The sequence below is a fragment of the Peromyscus eremicus genome, chromosome 1, assembly GCF_949786415.1.
Source record: "Peromyscus eremicus chromosome 1, PerEre_H2_v1, whole genome shotgun sequence".
Classification (NCBI taxonomy): Eukaryota; Metazoa; Chordata; class Mammalia; order Rodentia; family Cricetidae; genus Peromyscus; species Peromyscus eremicus.
In genome coordinates, this window is record NC_081416.1 from 11,018,174 (window position 1) to 11,043,585 (window position 25,412).

Consider the following 25,412-nt stretch of genomic DNA (forward strand, 5'->3'; position numbering starts at 1 on the left):
TCTATTGCTGTGAAGAGATACCATGACCACGACAACTCTTATAAAAGAAAAACATTTAATCAGGTGGCTTACAGTTCAGAGATACAGTCCATTATCATCATGGTGGGGCATGGTGGCATGCAGGCAGACATGGTGCTGGAGAGATAACTGAGAATTCTATATCTTGCACAGGCAACAGGAAGAGGTCTGTTATACTGAGTTTGACTTGAGCATATAGTAGACCTCATAGCCTACATCCATAGTTACACATTTCTCCCAACAAGGCCAAACCTACTCCAACAAAGCTACACCTCTTAATAGTGCCGTTCCCTTTGTGGGCCATTTTTTTTAAACTACCAAAGGCTCTAATTTCACTCTTCTACATATGGACTCCCAGTTTTCCTAGAGGCATTTGTTAAAAATGTTTTCTTTTATCAAATGTACATTTTATCCTCTTTGTGAAATATTAGTTATGTATACTCAGATTTCTCTCACATAGTATTAAGTTCAGATTATTAATCATGTTAATATTAGCAAAACATTGTGTTTTCAAATGAATTGATAAGAGTTTACACTTCCAATGTCAGCATCAACAGTGAAAATAAAAATTACAAAATCATTTATTCTCTGACTTAGAATAACATATACTTCTACTCTCAAAAAAGTCATACATTGTTGCATTCAGAATTGGTTCGTCATTAATACTTGGAAAATTTTCCCCAATTTCTCAGAAGTGTCTCCAAAATTTTAGCCTAAAATTAACCAAGTTACCCTACTGAGAATCTGAACAAGGATTTGACTCTATTTTGCCTTTTCATACCTCAAACCCTGTAGTTATATCTTCTCACTCAGAGATGCAGTTCTGTTTTCCAGAACTCTGAATGAGGCAAATATGATCCTCTGTAACTTCTGATTCTGTTTTGATTCAACTCATTGCAAAAATGAACTGTATCTATGGGTATCACTGGATCATCTCAGTGCTGATGTATATTAAAGATTTACCATAGGTTGAGACACTTTTCACAGCCTTGGTGCAGGGAGGAGGGACTTGGACCTGCCTCAACTGAATTTACCAGGCTCTGCTGACTCCCCATGGCAGACCTTGCCTTGGAGGAGGTGGGAATGGGGAGTGGGTTGCGAGGGAAAGCTGGGGAATGGGAAGAGGGAGGACACGGGAATCTGTAGTTGATATGTAAAATGAATAGAAAATCTCTTAATAAAAAATAAATAAAGATTTACCATAGGTAACTGCTGAAAGGAATTACTAATGCACAGAGGCATACTAGCTATTAAAACATCAATAATTTGAAGAAGGTTTATATTCTGAATAAGTGAAATAAGAATTTCATTCTGCAGGGTAGAGAAATTGTTTTTTTGCCTCAACTAACATAAATTCATTCACAAAAGAGGCCCTTAGGGTTTTCATTTATGAAAAAACAGCTCTGCTTACCAGGCTTCACCGACAGTGGGGGTGGTATGCTCAATGAGATATCAGACACAACTTTTATTTCAACTCATTTCTTCTTGGACCATTCACCATCTTTTCTACCACTGGTTCATCACACAGCTACTGCACATATAGGCTGTTAATATTCTCTTCTAACTCTGAATCAGATCCTTGTAGAAACCTAATCAGCCATTTTGACTTCTACAAACATCTGGATACAGAAGAAATTTCATACTCTGGTGAGAAACTATGATCAATGGGAAAGCAAGAGAGTGGGTAATTGTTCTCTCCTAGATATTAGACAGAAAATTCCTACTTAACATAATACCTAGGAGATCAATTTAGGTTGAAAAACAACTGAGATGAAAATCAATAACTCCTCCTTGATATAACTGTATTTCTACTTTCTAAGAAATACCAATTTCCAACCTCTGGGACCACTTCCACTTCAGGGAAAAAAAAAAAGAAAGAAAAGAAAAAATCTTTACAACCACTATTTTAAAGGGAAGAAAAGAGAAAATTTAATGCATTTAATAGAATAATTAATGCTCTAGAAATCTAACTTTTGGAGTGCGGTTTTGTAATTGGACCACCAGTGACATCACCAGTTTATCAACAGCTCACCTCCTAATGCTGGCTGACTATGTAATGGAAGTAGAACTGGGAATGTAAGAGCTACATGGACTTGAATCAGGATGGATAAGTATTTGCTGTGGGATGTATGGCAAATGTGTTGCTGATTAATCAATAAAACACTGATTGGCCGTTGGCTAGGCAGGAAGTATAGGCGGGACAAGGAGGAGAATAAAGCTGGGAAGTGGAAGGCTGAGTCAGAGAGACACTGCCAGCCGCCACGATGAGAAACAGCTTGTGAAGATGCCGGTAAGCCATGAGCCATGTGGCAAGGTATAGATTAATGGAAATGGATTAATTGAAGCTGTAAGAACAGTTAGCAAGAAGCCTGCCATGGCCATACAGTTTGCAACCAATATAGGTCTCTGTGTTTACTTGGTCGGGTCTGAGGCTGTGGGACTGGCAGGTGATAGAGATTTGTCCTGACTGTGGGCCAGGCAGGAAAACTTTAGCTACAAGTATTAGCACATAAAGAATAGTTATATTTAAGCTCTATGTGGGCAATTGAATTATGAATGTTATCAAGTTTTCTGACAGCTACAGAAGCCACAAAATATGAACACAGCACAGTCAGAGTTAGCCACTGTCAACTTAAGGCATGACGTGGGAGTTAGAATGACTCTTGGAAAGTGCTTAAAGAGATACTTGACTCTGTGGTTGTGCTGAATATTAAGCTGGGAATTTAAAACCAGCAGCTATCACTAGCTTAGCTTCAAAGCCGATAAATGCAAAAGTTCAGTGCATTTGATACACACCTTTAGTACTATGGTACAAAACAAGTACAAGGAACCCTGACACTGAGAAGGAGGCATCCACACTCATCAGTAAAAGTAAAGTGAGCATTTCATAGCCCCCCCCCAACCCATAATGCTAGAAGTAAAAGGCTTGTATGTAGTGACCTTGGGATATAGCTGACAGTTCCTTGAGTTCGATCTGTAATAAATTACCATCTGATCTGCTAAATATTAGCCACATACTCCCTCATTGCATCCATACTGGTAACTTCTTTTACTTTTCAGCATAGTTCAAGCAGATAAATATACTGCATTATTGTAAGGAAAATGTATTATACCCTCCTCTTTCAAATGTTGCAGTATGTGTTTATTTACTGAAAGAAAACAAATATTATATGCTGGGATAAATGTAATGATATCTGATGAACAAGGTTAAATATAATGCTGAGTGGAAGACTGATCTAAGTACTGCTGAAAGAAGGCAAACTGAGGGTGTCAAATGATATCTTAGGGAGATTTCTAATACAAGTCAATATGGTGGTATATGGTGTACCCCAATAAAGCTTGCCTGGGGATCAGAGGGCAGAACCAGCCACTAGATTAGACATAGAGGTCAGGCAGTGGTGGCACATACTTTTAATCCTATCACTCGGGAGGCAGAGTTTTGTCTGGAGCTCTGTGAGTTCAAGGTCACACTGAGCTACATGAGAGAAACAGAACCAGGCAGTGGTAACACACACCTTTAATCCCCCAGGAAGTAATATGGCGGGACACAGAAAGGTATATAAGGCATGATGAAACAGGATATCTCTCTCTCTCTCTCTCTCTCTCTCTCTCTCTCTCTCTCTCTCTCTCTCTCTCTCTCTTGGTTTTTTGAGACAGGGTTTCTCTGTGCAGTTTTGCGCCTCTCCTGGAACTCACTTGGTAGCCCAGGCTGGCCTCAAACTCACAGAGATTCACCTGGCTCTGCCTCCCGAGTGCTGGGAATAAAGGCGTGTGTCACCACTGCCTGGCAGGAACTCTCTCTCTCTTGAGGCTTAGGGTTTCATAGAAGAAAGCTAGTGGGTGGCTTTGTCCTCTGATCCCCAGAGAAGCTTTATTGGGGTATTCAGTATATCATTACAAGTCAAGACACATTTGTTGGAAAAGAAAGGCAGTCTTCCATAGTATCACAGCTTATACAGGTACTGTATCCCATTTTCCTCATAGAAACCCATGTTTAGTTTTCAGAAGAAAACGTCATCATTAAGAAATTAGCATTCCCCGTATTGCAGGTGGCTATTGATACAGGGCTTGAACTAACAGTGATGCTAGTGTTCTGTATTTCCATAGTGGTATAAATGGGTTTATTGCAGTCAGACCATAAAGAGAATTCTAGTAGGGCCTTCCCATTGGATTATTCTCCTCATTTGGTTTACTTTCTAAGAAACTATATGAACACAAACTCTCACTTCAGGATTTACTTTTATGTTAGCCTCTAAACTCATTTATCGAGCTGTTGAAATTGTGAGCACAACTGAACGTCACTTGGTCATTTAGTTTACACTTTACACACATATAGCAGAATAAGGTCAGCACATAGCTGAACTTTATTAGATATAAAGTCATTGAAGCAGGAGAGATGGCTCAGCAATTAAGAGCAGTTGTTCTTGTAGAAGACCCAGATTCAATTTCCAGCACACGCCTGGTGTCTAACAACTGTCTGTAACTCATTTTTCCAGGCTGACAAATGTCCTCTTCTTCCTCCCATGGGTACTGCCCTCACACAGTGAAAAGATATACATGCAGGAAAACTCTCATATGCACAGAATAAAATAGAATAAATCTTAGAATGAAGCCATCATAAATTAAATGCAGAGAAGAAATACGGGAAGAAACCATTTACAATTAAACTATTTAAACTACTGATCCAAATTTACTTATTTTATGAATTCATTAGAAAAGTATGTCTGTACATATATGGCATACTGGGTTATGTTACATAGGAAATATAAAACTTCAAAAAGCACATATTTTTCAGAGAGTAATCTGGTATCTTCATCATATATATATTCAACAAGCAATTATTGCTGAACTCACTTATTACTATTAACATAGGCAATAAAATATATACACACAACCTAGGATATTAATTTTCTTCTACATCCTGACAATGAAGTAGTACCTCCTTTTTGATGATGATGGTGAAATATAATTCTAAATGAATAATTCTATCTTTTCTGGTCTATTCCTACAAGAAGATGGAAGTGACCAATTTTAACTGTAGCTTCTAAGGCTACAAAACTTATGCTATGCCCACTGTTTGTAGTCACCAACCATCCCAATTTGCTTAGGAATGAACGACATTCTGGATAATATGATTTTTCATTTTAAAACCTAGGTAGCTCTAGGACAAGTTGGTCTTACCATGCTTTGAAAACCTATTTGTAAGTGTACTTTATCTGTTCTGCCAGTCAGCTCTGTCCCACCAGCTTGCTCACAAATAACCACACAGAGACTTATTTTTGATTATAAATGCTTAGCTTTGTTGCTAACTAGCTCTTACATCTTAAATTAATACATATTTCTTATCTATGCTCTAACATGAGGTGGTATTTTTTTTTCAGCATGGCATATTCATCTCCTGCTTCCACTGCATCTGGCTGGTGACTCCCTCCTTCTCCCCCCACATTCTCCTTTTACCTGTCCAAATGTCTCACTTAACCTCTTCCTGCCTAGCTATTGCCCATTAGCTTTTTACTAATCCAATGAGAAAGTGACTCGGCAAAGACGCAAATTCACAATGTACAAAAAGACTATTCCATAACATTTCCCCTTTTCATCTAATTAAAAAAGAAAGTTTTATATTTAACATAGTAAAACTATATATAACAAAACAGTTATCAAGTAAGTATTACAGTTGCAATATCCAGTATATTTGTATTCAGCAAAAGTAGAGAAAATACTCTATTATCTATCTTACCTTATGAATCTAAAGTTTTATACCTAAGGAAAACATTAAGTCTAATCATTTAGTCGTTAACTCCATCAAAGTTAAAGACTGAAAGAGTATAATATTACTAATGACAGGAACATATGGCTGCCTGGATAGTCACCCAAATTTCTTCTGTAGTATTAGGGCATCTATTTTCAACCTATAGGCCTAGTATATCTGACAGACATTTCTGTGAAACAGGAATTTTGAAGGACTATCTTACCCTGTCTTCGCAATGTTCAGCAGTTGCTTTTTTGTATGTCCTGCTGGTGTAGTTTGGACAACATACTATCAGAAGATGAGAACAACGGTAGTTCTTGTCCAAATGGCTAGCTTTTGCCACAAAATAAATAAACTCGATATGGAAGTTTTTGGTGTTCATTGTCTTCTCTGAAGTAAATTTGTGCTGCCAGGAATAAACATGTCCCACTATCAAGAAAAGTCTTAGGTCATTAAACATCTGAAATGCCATATTCTATAGGTCTTTGAGTGTTTGAAGACCATCTATCTATCTAAATATACCTATTTAACCTTGAAAGCATACCTAATATAACTACAAGTGCTGTAAAGATTTGTCACTTGAATTGGTTTAATAAAATGCTGATTGGCCAGTATCCAGGCAGAAAGTATAGGTGGGGGTGACCAAACTAAGAATGATGGGAAGGAGAAGGGCAGAATCAGTAGTTGCAAGCCAGATGCAGAAGAAGCAAGATGAGAATGCCAAACTAAAAAAGTCTACCAAGCCATGTGGCTAGACATAGATAAGAATTATGGGTTAATATAAGTGTAAGAGCTAGCAAGTAACAAGCTTGAGCTATCAGATGAATATTTATAATTTATATTAAGCCACCTTGTCAATTATTTGGGAAACAAATGCCAGGTATTTGGGAACAGGCAGGCAAGAGGGAAATGTCCATTTACTAATGGCATTCCAATGTGGGGTGGAAATTTCCACATAAAACTTGACAAAGCTTAAAAAAGAACACACAAGAATGGAGTCAAGCATGACTTCTTGGTAGCTGCCTTTTCTCTGTTGGGCCCTGTTTGCTGGGGATGAGCAGAGGCATAGCTCCTTTAAGAAACAGCTTTCTGGCTCAATGCTAGCAACAAAAATGGGTGGCTCTTTTAAGAGACCCTGGTGCCAAACACTTACATGGTATTTCTGAGCAGCCAGTGGCACACTACTCAGTAGCAGCATGAACCTAGAAATTTCCTTGAGTTGGGGCAGTAAACATAGCTCCCAGAGCTGGCAGTAAATGTTCTTCCACTATGAAGCTAGACTCTCTGGGAAACAAGTGGGAGGAGCCAGCACCAAGACTCATGATCTAAGTTACACAGTAGTTTTTTGCTAATGCAGACAGAAATGGTTATAGATGCACAGTAAAGACAGACTCAGATGGGAAAAAAAAATCTCTAAATGTGTCACAGTGTGATTAAAAACATATGTAAGCTTGGAAGGGAAAAGAAAAAAGATAGATAAAGTCCTTAAAAATAGAATAATAAATAATAAGCCATATAAAGATGGAAAATACACAGAGAGTCTGGATACTGTATGTTACTGTGTTGTTTTTAATTTTTTATTGCTAATGAACAAATGATAACTGCTGAGAGACATTTGATTATGAAAGCTGCTATATTAAACCAACCTATACATTTTAAAAATATCTTGACTTCAAAATTTAAGTCAAAATACGTTACTTCGGGAAAAAGGTTCTGCTTTTATTCACACAGGAAATGCATGGCTGTGGATTCACTCTGGGTTAAGAAAAATCAGGTTTGATTGAGGATGATCCCCTGAAATTTTTCTAATGGGAATAGATAGACCAGATGATCCAACATTTCAGAGAACCTCTGTTTCAGTCTCCTTGGAGTTATGTCCAGGACTCCTTCAAGGCTGCTGCCTGAGATGATACAGCCTCACAATGTACTCCAGTCAGCACTTGACCATATTCCTAAATTTTTCATGGTCCCCCAAAGATTACCAGCACCTCCAGTTAACAAGAAGTAGTCTAGAGAACTACACCAACATTCCCCAAAATAAATGATGAATTTTTTTCATCGTTTAGCCAGTTGGATGCAAGTTGTTATGGGCGATGGTCAGGAAAAAAGCTAAACAAAGGAAATTAGATTCAGCAATCTTGTTCTGAAAAGAAAAAGGGGGAATAAAGAAATGATAGGATGAAAGGATAAACTATTGAATCTAGTTCAATAAAAAAAACTACTAATCTTACGTGGTTTACATTGTTATGGATTTTGGTTTATATCTACAGAGATTTGCCATGCAAATTGGTTTAATAAAAATGTTGATTGTCAGTAGCCAGGCCAGCGGTATAGGTGGGGTGACCAAACTAAGGATGATGGGAAGGAGAAGGGCAAAGTCAGGAGTCCCCAGTCAGACACAGAGGAAGAAAGATGAGAATGTACTGAAAAAGGTACCAAGCCATGTACCTAGACATAGATAAGAATTATGGGGTAATTTAAGTGTAAGTGCTATCTAGTAACAAGCCTGAGCTATCAGCTGAGCATTTATAATTCATATTCAGTCTCTGAGTGATTATTTGAGAATGGCTGCAGGACAAAGAAGTGTCTGACTACATATAAGTTTTATTGTTATAGATAACTATCAACCTGCATTTCTTAATTGTATATATACTTTTAAATGAGTTGCATAAGCACAATATCCCAAACAAGAATAGAAACACAAATACATTATAACAAAAATAACACTATGTTTGTATCAATAAACCAAAATCCAAACTAATGTAAAATATTTAAGATTAATAGCTGCTGATTGGATTAAAGTTGATTTAATAATCTACCATTTTGTCTCATCATTTCTAAATTATATTCTCCTTTTTTCCTTAAGAAAAAGATCTTTGAATCTAAAACCTTTGCTTATTTTTTTTACCCTGACCAATAAATTTAAAGACAATACAATAACATATAAGATCTAGACTCCCTATGTATTATCCATCTTTATATGGCTTTTTCTTTTGTATTACTTTATTTTTTAAGGACTTTATCATTTTAAAGTATTTTTATTCTATGACTGTATATACTCTTTCTCCTTTCCTTCTCAAGCCTATATATATTTTTAAACATACTATAACCCATTTAGAGATTTTTTTTTAATCTGGATCTGTCTTTATTGTACATCTGTAATCGTTTCTGTTTGCATGAGCAAAATCTTAAATCTGCCATGTGGCTTAGCTCATGGCATGCTGGCATGGTTCAAGCCATGAGGCAATGATCAGGAGATACCGCTCTATACTGTGGTCTATGTAAGAGACTGAAGGACTATGTTTAGTTCTGTTTTTGTGTATTTAGAACCTTTTCTTAAGTTTTTTTAGCTTTTATATGGACATATGTGGCTTTGCCCCATATTGGAATTGCATTTGTAGGCAGACTTTCTCTGTTCTGCCAGTTAGCTCTATGCTACCAGCCTGCTCCCAAATAACCACACATAGACTTATTTTTTATTAAAAATGCTCAGCCACTAGCTTAGGCTTGTTGTTAACTACTTCTTACATCATAAATTAATACATATTTCTTATCTACAAACTACCACATGGCAGTACCTTTTTTCCAAATGCCATATTCATCTCCTGCTTCCTCTGCATCTGGCTGATGACTCCCTCCTTCTTCTCCTGCACTCTATTTTTCCCTGCCCTGCCAAACCTCTTCCTGCCTAGCTATTGGCCATTGGCTTTTTATTAATCAAATGAGAAGTTGACTTGGCAAAGACATATCTTCACAATGTACAAAAAGATTATTTCATAGCACTGATTTTCTCAAGAAATATCTCGGACTAGTGAGATGCTTCAATAGGTAAAAATATTTACTACAAAGACTGAAGAGCCAAGTCCATTCCTGAAGATGCCTGACTGTTGTAGGACAGGCCCATAGGGTCAAGAAAATTGGCTCAAACAATTTGCCAAGGCATGCACATAATGTACTTTCTTATGAGCTAACCTGGAGTCTGCCTGAGGGCCTAGCAATAGGCAATATCAGAGTTCCTGATCACTATCAAAGTTCCTGATCATTCCCAGCCAATGAGGGATGACTACACATGCCACCAGATTGGGACACAGCTTGGGTGCTGGAAGGAAGGTATATAAGTCCTTCCTTGTTGTTGATTAAACGAGTCTGCTATTCACCTTCAGCTGATACTCACTGTCTGTGCAGCTGATGCTGTGCCTTCTCACCCCCTCCCCGGAGGGATCTGTTAGGATGCAGCAACATTGGGAGTCCTTAGGATCCAGCAACACTGGAAGAAAAGAAACAACTCATGAGAGTTTCCTTGCAACTTCTACACATCCTGTGTCATGCATGCATGGATGAATACACACACACACACACACACACACACACACACACACACACACATCACACACATATCAATAATGATAATAAAGAAAATACATTTGTTTCTACAGATTCAGGATACACAAATGTCCCAAGTGATTTGCTGAGTGAGCTGGGAGTTACACCCAAATCCATATTTAACCCTCTGATGTCACATTCACATACACATAACACTAGATAATAAATGTTGGTTTCAATTAGTATTGCCCTACTCAGAGAATGTTGATTCAAACTACTGTTTCACTTACATCTTCAAGAGACAATGCTACCATAAACAATTCCCCTCATTTTGATGTATTCATTCAAGTTCAAGACATTTTGTAACATCCTAAGATATTTCTTATCGATTCTACTTAAGGAACACAAGAGCACAAGAATAACCCAAGCAAGCACCTATACTGGGTGTTTCTTATTCCCTGTCTAACAGATTCTCGTAAGAACGCTTCTCAGTCATTTCTACCACCTGCACGCATTCAAATGGGAAAGAAGCTAAAACCCTGTGGATCAACCCATCACCCAAAGAACACAGGAGCTAGAACTAATATTCTCTTTTGTCCTCCCTTACTTGTGCAAGCCAAACTACATGGCTTCTCAAAAAAAATTCTTGAGGGTTCTAGATATATTTGTTTATGGTATTGATAATCTACACTGTTAGAGTCCCCCTCTTTCCTTTTACACCCTGATCCTCAAGTTAATTCCCAGAATAACCCATATGTACACAGCCACACAGAATGTGTGGAAGTTAGAGGTTTGTCTAGCCTAACATCAATGCCTCAATACTTTGCTTAAGTCAGAACTCCGACTGCAAGAAACAGAAATAATCTAATCCAAATGACTTTAAACATACAAGGTGACTCATCAGCTAAATTGGCTGATAAATTTAAGCAAGTTGGGTTCAAGGATTTGGGTCATTTTATCAGTCATTGGCCCTATTGCCTGTTTCTGCTCTGCTTATTTCTATGGTGTCTTCACTTAGAAAACTTCCTGTGTATGATGGTCTTTTTAAAGAAAAATAGTCTCAAATAGAGAAGAAAAGGATATTTGCTTTTTCAGTAATTGTGAAAAAGACTTTGAATGCTCCAGTGTGGAGCATCTCTAATATCTAGTGGCTTGTTTCCAGAACTCTCTATGAATTTCTTCCTCTATTGATAGGAATAGTATTGACTCACTCTATCATTATTCTCTTGTTCTACTTTGTGCACTGGTTGGTATTGAAGCAGCAAAGAAGTCTACTAGGGTTATCAGAACTTCACTGATGCATGTTATCAAGTGTCAGGGCATCTCCACAATAAACATAGGAGCCAGCTGAGGCTGTTGGCTGCTTAATTCATCATGGAACTAACAGGACACACCAAGTAGCATAATAAAGGAGATGAAGATAGTAGAAAATCACATCGCTAAAAATATCAGCAGAGACTCCTGGTTTTTATATTTACTAGACAAGGCTGAGACTGGAAAATGAAGTTACCTTTTGAGAATTCATGTTACAATTCTACCTTTAATCTCCAGAGGAGGTGTCATCTCTGTCCATTCTGTTAATCAGATAGTCTCATCTAAATCAGGGATGTCTCCTCTTCTTACATGAAAAGAATTGGAAACCACTGCCTCAGCATTTCCTACAGTTCATGCCAAGAACAGAGTCTCCAGAAAATGGTTTAGTTCCTAGGTGGCCTAATTAACTGGGCTCCCTGGTCTTAAGCTGCTACTTAAATTTCTCCAGTTAGTTCACATAGTGTCCCCACTTTGTCACAGGTGAACAGATGGAAAAAGCAAATCTATGTTTGTGCATAAGGGCTTACCCTATGGGAAAGGGGACTTGAGGGTTTTTACTTATTTATGTTGAGCTCAGGGGTGGCATCTTTAAAAGTAAGAAACTAGTACAAATTATATCATAGTTCATGCATGGGTAGGTAGACAAGGTACTACTGAGGCTTGACCAGAGCCCACATCCCTCTTGCATCATAGCAAGAAAATTGATTCCAAAAAGTCTTACAAGAGTTTTTCATGGTTCCTTTAGAGCTTGATTTAGAACATTTTTAACTTGCATTATTTGTCAAAAGAATTATGCTAGCTCTTTTACAACACTCCAAACTATTTCTGTATGTCCGGGAGTACTTATTCCAGAACACAGGATTATGCTGCAAACTTATTTGGTATTTAAAGAGGATCAAATGTTGTATTTCTGCAATCATTGATTTTTTTTCTTGGCTTAACATTATCTACAGATCACATCTTCATATCTAGCAGTGTAATAGAGTTTTACAATTTTGTTCCAGGCTGACATCACAACCATGGCTTCTCTGGGTAGTTTCCAAATATGCTATGTTCATTGACAGTCTTCTAACTTTACAAGTGATTTTTGTTTCCTCTGCAATGACATGTTATCCCAAATAGTATCTAACTTTGTAATTTAGTTAAACTTTACCTGTGCATACTTCTGATATATTTTAGCCATGTCTTCCTCTGAGACTTTCATAAAAGTGTCTGTGAACAGTTTAACTTTGCTGTTATTTGAATGTCTATTTCTTAAAACAGTATTTTAATTTATTCTTTGAAAATTTCGTGTGTGTGTGTGTGTGTGTGTGTGTGTGTGTGTGTGTGTGTCTAGATTATATCTAATTCCCACCTACCCTCCAGCTCCCCTTGGACACACCCAACATATCTTTTTTGTTATTTTGTCTTTTTTTTTCAGAGCTGAGGACCGAACCCAGGGCCTTAGTTAGTACTTGCTAGGTAAGCACTCTACCACTGAGCTAAATCCTCAACCCCACACCCAACATATCTTACTCTTAACTTCATGTGCTGTATTTTTAAAAAGAATGTAGCCTACTGAGTCCAGTTGGTACTATGGCTATGTGGGGCCATCACACACACCCTTCAGCTAGGTATAGGGTATAGTAACCCATCTTATGTCCATGCTGAATCTTCTTGGTCTCATGAAGGTCTTTTACAGATAACCACAGCTGCTGTGAGTTCATGTGTGAAGCAGCAATTCCTTGTACAGGAGAGAGTATTTTAGTGCACTTCTCCCCATAAACTAGCTCTCATATTCTATCTCCTCTTCTATGATGTTCCCTGAGCCTTTGAGGGGCTATGGAAGTTGGTATATGTATATAATCTATAAGTGAGCACTTGCTTACTTTTTCTTTTAACATCTTTTTTATTTTGAGAATTTTATATGTGATAACTTTGTATATTTACATTATTTTCACCCTTTTCATCAATCTCCTCCTCCAACTTCTCCAATGTTCCCCATTCCCCATCCATCTGAACTCTGTGACATTTTAATTAATTTTGGAATATCTATCTATCTATCTATCTATCTATCTATCTATCTATCATCCATCTATAGAAGAGACAAAAATATATTATAAATTCACCATGAGGAGTCCATTTATTGTTGCTCATATTTATATATGTTTAGGGAGGACTGCTGGGATTGAATAATATACCAGGGGATCATTGAGAGGACTGATATTCCCTTTCTCAACAACCGCTGAATGTATGTAGCTCTTCCGTTATGGGTGAGGACTTGTTAGGGTCCCCCATCCAGATTGCCATGTTAACTGGTGTTGTCATTGAGCAGGTCTTGTTTAGTAACCATGTTGTTAAGATTTCCTAGGCTGAGCTTTCCTGGCATATTTCAAGCACACCATCTTGCAGCTGCCATACTGTAAGCATCTTCTGGCTCTTACACTCTTTCTACCTCCTCTTCTGTGATATTCTCTGAGCCTTTAGTGGTGAAGTTGTCTTTTATGTAGGATATCAGTTGGGGATGTGCAGCCCGTATTCAGTTGTTCTTTGAATTTTGACCACTAGTGGCTTTCTATGACGGTCTCCTAAGTTGCAAAAGAATCTTCTTTGATGAGAGGTGAGACCCACACTTATATAAAAACTGCACTTCAGAGTAAACAAGGTTTATTTTATTTAATGTACAAACTCATAAATTAATAAATTCTTGCTGTTACATGCTGTTAATGGCCTTTCTTCTGTTAAAATGAATTTTGTTCTTTGTTTCTCTTTTCTTCATTACTATATTTTCTTATCTTCCTTTTTTATTTTATTTTTCTCTTTATTTATCTATTTATGTTGATATATATCACACGCATTACTATAATATACATTCCTGAAAATCCCTGACCTCTTGACATATTCATTTAGGAACACACGACCCCATACCTCAGGGTAAATCTTCAGGAGTGATATGAACTATGGAGGAACATAAAACACAGAATCTAGAGAGGAAGTGACTTTCAGTAGTATGTTTCAATGAGCTAAAAATACTTGTGAAAACTTCAGAAGAATGTGAAGAGATTGTGTTTGTATGAAACATAAGCAAGGGCCAAGCAGAGGTTCTGCTGGTACTGTCAGAAGGAACCTAACAAGCTATTTTGAATAGAGTTTCCATTTTGAATTGGAGTCAAATAAAATTTAAGTTCCCAAGGCCTCCCTGGGTAATTGACATCCTGTTTGGCAAGGAGAGGCATGTATGTTGAGTAAATTGCCCAGCCATACTTGAGTAAAGCAACCCAATAAGAACAAGACAAACATGTCACACAGGAAAGTTTCTAATCTCTGAATCCTAATTAGTGAAAATGTAACTGTAAAAGCTCGGTAACATTTGGGCTCAGGTTGCAGTTCAGCTCCAAGTCTATTCTTCATCTCTAATCAATTAATATCAGCTGGATTACAATAAACTTTAGCTTTCTGTGTTGACTTGGTGTTTGAGATGTGTTGGATTGACCTGACCCTGTAACAGTGTGTTGTAGAAAAGCAAGGTAATCCATAGGAATGAGCATATGCCTAGTCTGAGAGACAGCTATGGATATCTTCTGCCTAGACTTTGCATTGCTAAAACATATCCATTACTTGTTTCATTGTTGTGACAAAGACAGCTAGCAAGAGCAGCCAAGAATGAAGTGGCTTATAGGTCAAGGAGATGCACTCCACCAAATCTTGGAAGGTATGGTGGCAATAACAGAAGGCAGCTGGTCACATCATGTCTGCAATCAGGAAGCAGAGATTATTGCCATTTGCCAGTTCACTCACTTCTTCCTTTGATTAGTTCTGAGGCTCTGGCCCACAAAATAGTCATGTCCACACTTAGGTTGTGTTTTCCCATCTCAATTAACCTAATCTAGAAACTGTCTTACAGACATGCCTAGAGGCTTGTCTACCAGGTGAATCTAGATACTGACAATATGATAATCAGTGTTAACCATCAAAAGTATGATATCTGATTGGATCTGTTAGCTACAGCTATGCAAGAAATCTTCCTAAAACCAGTTGCTAATGATGGAAGCAATTTGTGCCTTTTTTTTAGTACCATGATTAAAAATGTTACCCTATCATAAGCCAAGCTTGGCAAATAATAGCTAGATTCATTGATGTGTCTGTAGTCAACTATTGAGTCAGTTAAAGACTGTGAAGTCATGTATGATTGCTAGTAAGGGAATTTAGCTATATGAGTCTGATTTCCATCCCTCAGCAGAAAAGATACTTCATTTTTCCTCATGGTGGAGGTAGACAGCCAAGTAAATTACAAGAAACATGCACAGCCTCTGCAGTTGCACTCTGTTATATCTTCCATATTCTAGAATCCTTCAAAAACCAAAAGCCAACACAAACTTAATGTGGGGAAAAAGAATACACTACTTACTACAAGGACATGCAGAGCTGTGACTATAAAGATGGCTCAGCATTTCAGTACTCGAACTGCTCTTACAGAGGGCCTGCATTTGGTTGCTAGCACCCACACTGAGTCCTCACAACCACCAATAACTCCAACTCCAAGGGATCAGATACCTCTGGCCTCTGTGGGCATGTGCACTCACATGCATATGCTCCTAATCAAACACAAACTCTGCCACAAATTCAAATCTTTTTTTTTTATCTTTTGAACAAATTCAAACCTTAAAAAATGATATGCAATGTCATGACAGAGAGCATGCACAGAAAAAGAACTTGGCAATATGCAGAACAGTAGCTATAAATCCACTTTTGGTACATCCTTTCGCATTAAAAATGTACGCACCTTTGGGATTGGATATATGGCTCATTGGTGAAGAGCATGCATTGTTCCAGCTGAGACTCAAGGTCTGTTTCCATTACCCATGTCAGGTGGCTCACAATGGATTATAATCCCTGCTCCAGAGGATCCATCATTCTTTTCTGGCCTTTGTGGATACTTTATCTCATGTGCACAACACACACACACGCACACGCACACGCACACGCACACGCACACACGCACACACGCACACACGCACACACGCACACACGCACACACATACCATATATATGTATGTATGTATGTATGTGTATATATATATATATATATATATATATATATATATGGTGTTTGTGTCTGTATATACATGTACATGTATGTATTTTTGTTTCTTAATATTATCTAAAGTCTAATAAGATGTGGCCCAAGAATAGCTTTAAAGGCAGAACAACACAAAAATCTAAACTTACCATGTGTGGTGTGGTGTGTATGTGTTTTGTGTGTGTGTGTGATTATTTTTTGAAACTTGATTGAGTGCTGAAGAACAGCAACTGTTCTTCACCCAGTGTATCTCAGGGAGGCTAAATCGTCTCTTTTGAGCCCAATCAGCATCTTTTGATCTACTACACGTTTGAGTGTAACATCTCCCAATTTGAAGAGCTATTAATCAAAAGACCACATTTTCCACTCCCATGTTGATATAAATGCACTAGATAATAGTGAAGGATACCGCAGACATTTAAGGAGGAGAAAGTGAGGCAGATAGTAGTTTCCAATCCATAGTAATTTCAAACTGTATTGGATAGATGTTGCTAGAAACTTGAACGCTTTATGACTGGGAATATTGCTGGCCAGATCTTAGTTCTCCTTAAAAACGATAACCAGCCCCTTGCCATCCACTGTTCTTGGCTGTACCTTTGTGGTATTTTTCCTTATTTACCTTCTTTAGTTGCTTATGAAGTCAAATGCTGTAGCTTAGATATTAATTGTTCTCCAAAGGCCATGAATGTAAGGTTTAGTCTTCAGCCTTGTACTGTTGGGAGGCAGTTAAAGATGTGATGCAAACATGGTGCAACTGGAAAATGTGCCCAAGAAGAAGACTAGATTTTTAAGTTCCATCATCCATGTAAATGCTGGTGAATATGACAGCCTTCTTGTAATTCCAGAGCCTGGGACCCTAGAGACAGCTGGCTAGCTTGACTAGCATTATTGCAAGCACTGTATACAAATGAGAGACTTTGCCTCAATGTTTAATTTGAAGATCATTTGATAGAATCTCTCTCTCTCTCTCTCTCTCTCTCTCTCTCTCTCTCTCTCTCTCTCTCTCTCTCTCTCACACACACACACACACACACACACACAGATGTAGCATGAATCTTAGAGACTCTTATTAATAAAATCAAACCCGGGGCCAGTTGTTGGGGTGAAATGCTGGATGGTCAGAGACACAGAACAAGCCACAGCTATCTCACCTTGCCAATTCCTCAGCTGGTCCTGTTTCCTCAGACTGGAAGCCTCTGAATTCCTCATCCAGAATGGGTCTCAGCTGAACTGTGTTGCTAGAAGCCTGAATGCTTAACTAGCCCAATGCTTAACCAGGCAAATGCTTAACCAGCCTAATGCTCCTAGTTTCTGGTCCTCAACGCCTTATAAACCTTTCTGCTTTCTACCACCACTCCCTGGGATTAAAGGCTGCTTTCTGGGGTTAAAGGAGTGAGTCATCATGCCTGGCTGTTTCCAATGCAGCCTTGAACTCACAGAGATCCAGGGGGATTTCTGTCTCTGGAATGCTAGGATTAAAGGCGTGTGCTACCACTGCCTAACCTCTATGTTTCATATTGTGGCTTTTCTGTTCTCTGACCCCAGATAAGTTTATCAGGATACACAATATTTTGGGGAACACAATACTACCACACACACACCTTATTTGAGCAGGTTGGCCTAGAAAAACTAACATATAGCCTTAATTCTTGCATGCCTTTGTTAGGAATATGCCTTGCCTATTCATTAGGAAGTCTTGATGAATAACTTTTTAACCATATTCTAAATTTCTTATTTGTGCTCCCTTATGGATTCACTTCACTTAAAGACCATTTTGCCAAGTAAAAATGTTGGAGAATGCAGAAGTAAATGTATTTCCAAAGCATATTAGCATCTCTGTATTGCCTTAAAACTCTATTTGTAAGTTAACTTATCTCTTCACAGCTCATCATTGTCCTGAAATTTATTGTTTTATACTTTTCCCCCCACATCTCATTACTCCTATCCACACAATTGGTCAATATATTTTCTGTCTGCTTATTTGTTGCAGATGGTTGGCTTACCAATAGTTTCCACTACAGTAAAACATGAATTGACATTTTTCCAGCCACTTACACCATGTTCTTCATTGTATCTCTCGTTCTTTTGTTGATTTGTCTCAAAGCTAATGCTCTGTATTTTAGAAGAATCATACACATATCTGCCAATTTCTGTGCCAGTTAATTATTTCTGAATAACAAATCACCTTAAAATGTAGTGTTTTAAAACAAAAATCACTTATTACTCATGCAGCTGCAAGTTGTTTGGGCAGCTTTGCTGATTTAGGTCAGGCTCACCTGACATAATTTGGACTTCACTTGTCTTTGCTGTGCCATCAGATGGTGTACCTAGTAGAGGTTGCCAGAGCCAAAAAAAAATATTCACTGTAGTAAAATGCATAATGGACAAGGAAAAGTTTATTCAATGATAAGGTGATATAAGAGAGAGGTATTAACTCAGACTGAGCTCAGCTTTACATAAACAAAACTTAGGAGGCATTTTAAATCCTCTAGCAAGCTAGTTGCAAAAGCTGGAGGAAGTTAAGAGGACATCATAGATCATCCCTTCCTGCCGTTTAGCTTTGACCAGAATGAAAACACACCTCTTAGCCCTTATGACAAAAGACAGATTTGGAACTTGGCGTCATAGAAATTCAGCTTCTGCTGTAGACACTGGGAACTAAGGGATCTGTTTTCCTTGATAATTACATTTGAAAAGTCTTCTAGGTCCTTGTGAATGGCATTATTAAATTCTAAAATTAGCAAGAGACTCTTTTAAAGCTCAAAGCCATGAAGAAACAACTTATAATTTTTTTAAAAAACAATGATTCTAAGAAAAGAATGGTGTTGGGGCTAGACACACAGTGACACATTTCAAAGCTGAGCAGTATGCAGTAAATGTGAAGGCCACCTTGGTCTGGAATAACTGGGGTAGAATTGTTTTCATGCAATAACTTTGTTTTTCTTTGTGTAATCCCTCTCCTTCCTCATTCAACAGACCAACTCAGACTTACTCTCAGGCAAGATTTGGGGGTCAGAGATTTAAAACAGAATTTGGAAATGTTTCTTGAGGACAAGGCTCAGAACTGGCACATTGTCGCTTCTGCTGAATTGTTTTACGAAAAATGCAGAGTTCAGAGAAAGGACAACAATTCCACCTTTAGCGATGGAAAAGAGGAATTGAAAGTCACTGCATATACTGTGTATGGGCGTAGTGTGTGTATAATAAATAACTTATGTGTATTATCTCCACCTTTTATGTCACTTGTCCAACTCTATTAAGCAAACCTCTTACAGGATTTAGTGAGGAGGTAAATGTTAATGGATATATATGTGTATATATATATATATATATATATATATATAATCTTAGGATTGAGAATGAGGAGTCTTATATATATACTGACAAGTGCTTGATGATCGACTACAGCTCTTAGAATTTCTTTGTCAATTCTCAACACCAGTGGCTTCTTAGATTTTGTACTCTGTATAATTTACCATACTTATGTGCTCATTAATACAGAAACATATGTTAATAATGTGCCGTATTTTAGTTTTAATATCATGAATCATTTTGGTCATCATTGTTATATGCAATACTTGTGATGTGTGAAGCATATATTATCTTATGTAATTATTCTATTATATATTCCATAAGATAGTGCTATTATCTTAGCATCTAAACTGAAATAGCAAATGATAACCTAAGACTTAGCTAGAGCTTGTGCAGGATCCTACCAGCAGAAAAATCTGAAATTGCCAAGTAATTTGTCTTAGATTAAAACACTAAGTTCTATTCCTTTTTTAGGCTATAGTTAGAAATAAATAGATGATAGGTAGGTAGGTAGATAGATAGATAGATAGATAGATAGATAGATAGATGATAGATAGATAGATAGATAGATAGATAGATAGATAGATAGATAGATAGACAGATGACAGATGGAACTGGAGAGATGGCTCTGCAGTTACACTTATGAGCACTGACTACTGCTCCAGAGAAACTTGGTTTCATTTCCATTCACAGCACCCATATCATGGTTCACAATGGTCTGACTCAAGTTCTAGAGGATCCAGTGCCCTTTTCTGGTTTATATGGGCACCAAACACACACATGGCCCACAGACATATATATAGCCATGCACTAGTACACCTAAAATAATAAAATAAAAATAAAAGAATAACCAATGACTAGTTCTTTCACATGTTTCTTTCTACTATATACCAATCCAAAAGGAACAATTCTTCCCACTTTTAGTCTTTCCTATCTCAATACATCTAACAAAACTATACATGATTAATGCCTGTTTTGTTAGTATGAATAGGTACTCAATATCTTGTCAAATCTGTTTATGTAATACATGTATGTAAGTATGCATATCATTTTTATGACCATGAGATCATATGAATTTTATAAACTCCTAAATGTTTCAGTAATTCACAGAGAATTAAGTATAAAGTGATTAGTATGTTGATGTTCTCAACTTACAAAGTAGAATAATACTTGCTGACTTTTTAAATTTTCATTGAACTTCCAAGAGTAGAAATGAGCCAGAATTACTACTTCAGCATATTTATTTGCAAAAAGATAAAGCTGATCCTTTCTTACAAGTATCTCTAAATGATAAAGGAAGCAAGTAGGCAAATAGACAAATGACATAAAAATGCTAAATTATCCTTCAGGACTGGAGTTGAAAGAAAGAGTTCTGAAAAGATTTGTACATGGTACTTGACCAAGTTAATTTCATTTGGCTGCAAATGTTCTGTAACTTGACACACATTTTCTAAAGTCAAATGGAATTCTCAGATTCCCTTCATTTTTAAGAATGAACTTTTAAAAAATGTGTGTACAGGCCATAATTCTATGTTATCATCATATATTATCATCACATAACAAAAGCAGAATACATGATAGAATCAATAAGTGCATATAGACAGGCGAACACTTGTCATCTGGCCTTAAATCCCTGATATACGATGATCTGCTGTGCATAGATAGATGTGTGTGTGTATGGCTTATTAACTGTCTATCTACTGAGTGGTAAATGATTTAGTGATCATTTCAAAATAATTCTAGGAAGTTAAAATTATTATCTTCATTTGAAGATTCATGAAATGATTGGTTCAAAACACACTCTTTAACTAGATAATCAGAGCACGTAGTACAAATCTTGGTCGGTGCAGTTGATAATAGACAGAATGTCTAGTTCATGGGAAAACTAGGTTGACATGAATTGCAGCAAACAACACAAATTATTATGCTTTATACACAAAACTGCACATTACAATGTTAACTAAATCACACAATTTCTGAGAAGAAAGATTTTTTTAGACACTTAAGTTGAATCAAGGTGCTTAAGTGCACCATGTGTTGCTGTAGATGAATCTTAGATGCTGCACATTCTACAAAGGAAGATGATGTTTCCTGACTCGTGGTTATTGTAGTGAAAAAGGTGAAAGCATAATGTCTAGGGAGGGCCCTTGGCTGCATCACTACATCACATCAAATGCTTAGAACTATTTGAAATGCAACAGATTCTTATGACAAGACAGGAAGCAAGAGATCTCACACAGAGCTGGTTTCATTTTTTAGTAGAAACTCACTCCTGTTCAAATTAATTTAGTCACATGAGACCCAACAACTTGATAAGAAGAAATCCGTTCATGAATTTAGAGCCTCAAGGACCTCTCACTAGACCCCACTTCTTTGTGTGTGTGTGTGTGTGTGTGTGTGTGTGTGTGTGTGTGTGTGTGTGTGTGTTTCATGTTCCTTCCTCTTACCCGTGCCCCTCCACCATTTTTTTCTTTTTTTCTTTCTTTTAAATTTTGCAATACAATTCAGTTCTACGTATCAGCCACAGATTCCCTTGTTCTCCCCCCCTCCCGCCCCCCTCACCTTGCCCCCAGCCCACCCCCCATTCCCACCTCCTCCAGGGCAAAGCCTCCCCCATGGACTGAGATCAACCTGGTAGACTCAGTCCAGGCAGGTCCAGTCCCCTCCTCCCAGGCCGAGCCAAGCTACCCTGCATAGGCCCCAGGTTTCAAACAGCCAACTCATGCAATGAGCACAGGACCCGGTCCCACTGCCTGGATGCCTCCCAAACAGATCAAGCCAATCAACTGTCTCACCCATTCAGAGGGCCTGATCCAGTTGGGGATCCCTCAGCCATTGGTTCATAGTTCATGTGTTTCCATTTGTTTGGCTATTTGTCCCTGTGCTTTATCCAACCTTGGTCTCAACAATTCTTGCTCATATAAACCCTCCTCTTTCTCACTAATTGGACTCCCAGAGCTCCACCTGGGGCCTAGCCATGGATCTCTGCATCCAGATCCTTCAGTCGCTGGATGGGGTTTCTAGCACGACAATTAAGGTGTTTGCCCATCCTATTACCAGAGTAGGTCAGTTCGGGCTATCTCTCGACCATTGCCAGCAGTCTGTTGTGGGGGTATCTTTGTGGATTTCTGTGGGCCTCTCTAGCACTTTGTTTCTTCCTATTCTCATGTGGTCTTCATTTACCATGGTCTCCTATTCCTTGTTCTCCCTCTCTGTTGTTGATCCAGCTGGGATCTCCCGCTCCCCCAAGCTCTCTTTCCCTCGACCCTCGCCCTTCACTACCCCCACTCATGTCCAGGCTGTTCATGTAGATCTCTTCCATTTCTCCGTCATTGTGTGATCCCCGTGTCTCTCTTGGGGTCCTGTTTTCCAGGTAGCCTCCCTGGTGATGTGAGTAGCAGTCCAGTCATCTTTGTTCCACATCTAGTATCCTCCTATGAGTGAGTACATACCATGTTTGTCTTTCTGAGTCTGAGTTACCTCACTCAGGATGATTTTTTCTAGATCCATCCATTTGCCTGCAAACCTCATGATGTCATTGTTTTTCTCTGCTGAGTAGTATTTCATTGTGTATATGTACCATATTTTGTTTATTCCTTCTTCAGTTGAAGGGCATCTGGTTACACCACCTCTGTTACAGAACCCCAGGTACCAACCTTCCAACATATGGACTTCTAGAAACAGGCCATGTTCAAATCATAGCATGAGGTCTGGAAGAGGCTTGACAGCAAGGACCACTACAAAAACATTCTGAGGTGGGGGGGAAGTGTCCTGAAACCAGCACATAATGATCCTCCTTGTGTATCACATACTCATAGTAAGGAGAAATAATAAGATAAAGATCAGAAGGACTGAACTGAAGTTAATGCATAAAGAAGACTCCAGAAAACAATGCATCAGGGATTTGTACTATTTTCTTTCCTCTTACCTTGTGAACTTCAGAATATCTCTTCCGTGGTCTACCATGAGCTGTAACAGTTTTTAGTCAGGAGTGTTCTACATTCCTCTCTCTATGATGAAACAGATGGTTTAGTCAATTATAACCCTCAGGAAGATTGACCATATGGTTTATTCTTGACCATAACTCATACTCATAAAGGTTGGTTTAACTGATAGGCAGAATATGGTGATATTTTATTTGTACTGAAATGTGATTTTATTTGTACTTATTAATGCTGAGGACCACTTAGGAATGAAGCTAATGGTAGTCAGGGTATTACCACCAGCCAGAGGACAGAATCAGGCTGTGAAAAAAATCTAAGTAGTCCCTATAAAACCAAGAATCAGAGACAGATGATACAGTCTTCACCAAAGTATGAGTGTAATTATAGCTGTTCTCTAGGAAAGAGGATTTGATAGTTTTAATTGCATGGGGTGGGGGAGGGGAGGCTTTGTGGTCTCTAAAATAGATAAATCCAAACATCCAAAATGAATGTTGGTTTACTTTACCTTATTCATATACATATTTAAGTATGATAGAAGCTTGGAAGAGATACATTTTCAGTAACAAAACATCATTTATTTGTCACGCATGATTTTTTTCTCCTTTATAGGAGTAATTTAACATATTACTGCTTTTAAGAACCACCTCCTTTTCCTTATTCCCTCATCTCTCCTGTCCTCTCCCCAGCCAATCACTGAGTCTGGCTGCCAGCTGGCTTTACTTTTTCCATCCCTCCCTTTCTCATTACATTCGACTCACAAAGGGAATCTCCTGACTCTGAACTAGATAAATTAGAGTTTATCGATGAAATTATCTTCTGGAAGGTACTGAAGTATTTTCATATATTCATTCCATGGCATTTTTCAACTTCTCATCTCAAACCAAAACAAAAACAGTAAGTGATATACCTACAGTTACATCTTACATACAAATAACTTTTGTTCATTAACTGTTTTTATTCTTGACCATAACTCATACTCATAAAAGTTGGTTTAACCGATAGGAAGAATATGGTGATATTTTATTTGTACGGAAATGTAATTTTATTTGTATGTTAATAAATAAAGTTGCCTGGGGGTCAGAGCTAATAGCAAGCCATAACAGAGCTGGGCATTGTGGCACATGCCTTTAATACCAGCACTTGGTAGGCAGAGCTAGGTAGATCTCTGTGTGTTCAAGGATACAGCCAGCATTGGAGACACATGCCTTTAATCTCAATAGCAACCATAGAAGACCTGGAGGTCTGTACAGACAGGCAGTGACTAGGAGGTCATGTGGTTGCGTTTACAACCAATGAGAAGGCAGAACAGAAACTCTATAAAAAGATAGACACACAGGAAGTAGGTCTCTTTCAGAGAGGTAGGACAACAGCGACAGTGAAGGGTAAGATTTTTAGCTCTTAGCTATTGCTCTGACCTCTTGGCATTCATCTCTGGATTGGCTCTGTGTTTCTTATTTAATAAGATGGTTACATCTACAGCAGAAGGGAAATTTCAGTTTATAAAAAGTATAATGTTATGTTTCTCATAAAAATTTCAATTTGTATAAGCAGTAACTACGCAAGGGTCTCAAAAATCATAAAACAAACTTCTTTATAAGGCATGTGTATTGAAGCTGAGCTGAGACAAAGTTCACAATACCTACACACAATTTCTTGTGAATAAGATGGTTCAGAAACAACCATGATAATGTGG

At 37.9% G+C, this 25,412-nt stretch overlaps 1 long non-coding RNA gene across 2 annotated transcripts; it reads right to left on the reverse strand.

Moving 5' to 3' along the window:
- Positions 1–7,461: 7,461 nt before the first annotated feature.
- On the reverse strand, positions 7,462–23,792 carry LOC131895565 (uncharacterized). Of its 2 annotated transcripts, XR_009375218.1 has the most exons (4): positions 23,704–23,792; positions 18,740–18,790; positions 9,942–10,034; positions 7,462–7,910 (listed from the first exon to the last, which is right to left on the reverse strand). It is a non-coding gene; the product is annotated as an uncharacterized LOC131895565 (long non-coding RNA). The 2 variants fall into 2 exon arrangements; XR_009375221.1 differs by lacking the exon at positions 18,740–18,790 and having other exon boundaries at positions 23,704–23,787.
- Positions 23,793–25,412: the final 1,620 nt, after the last annotated feature.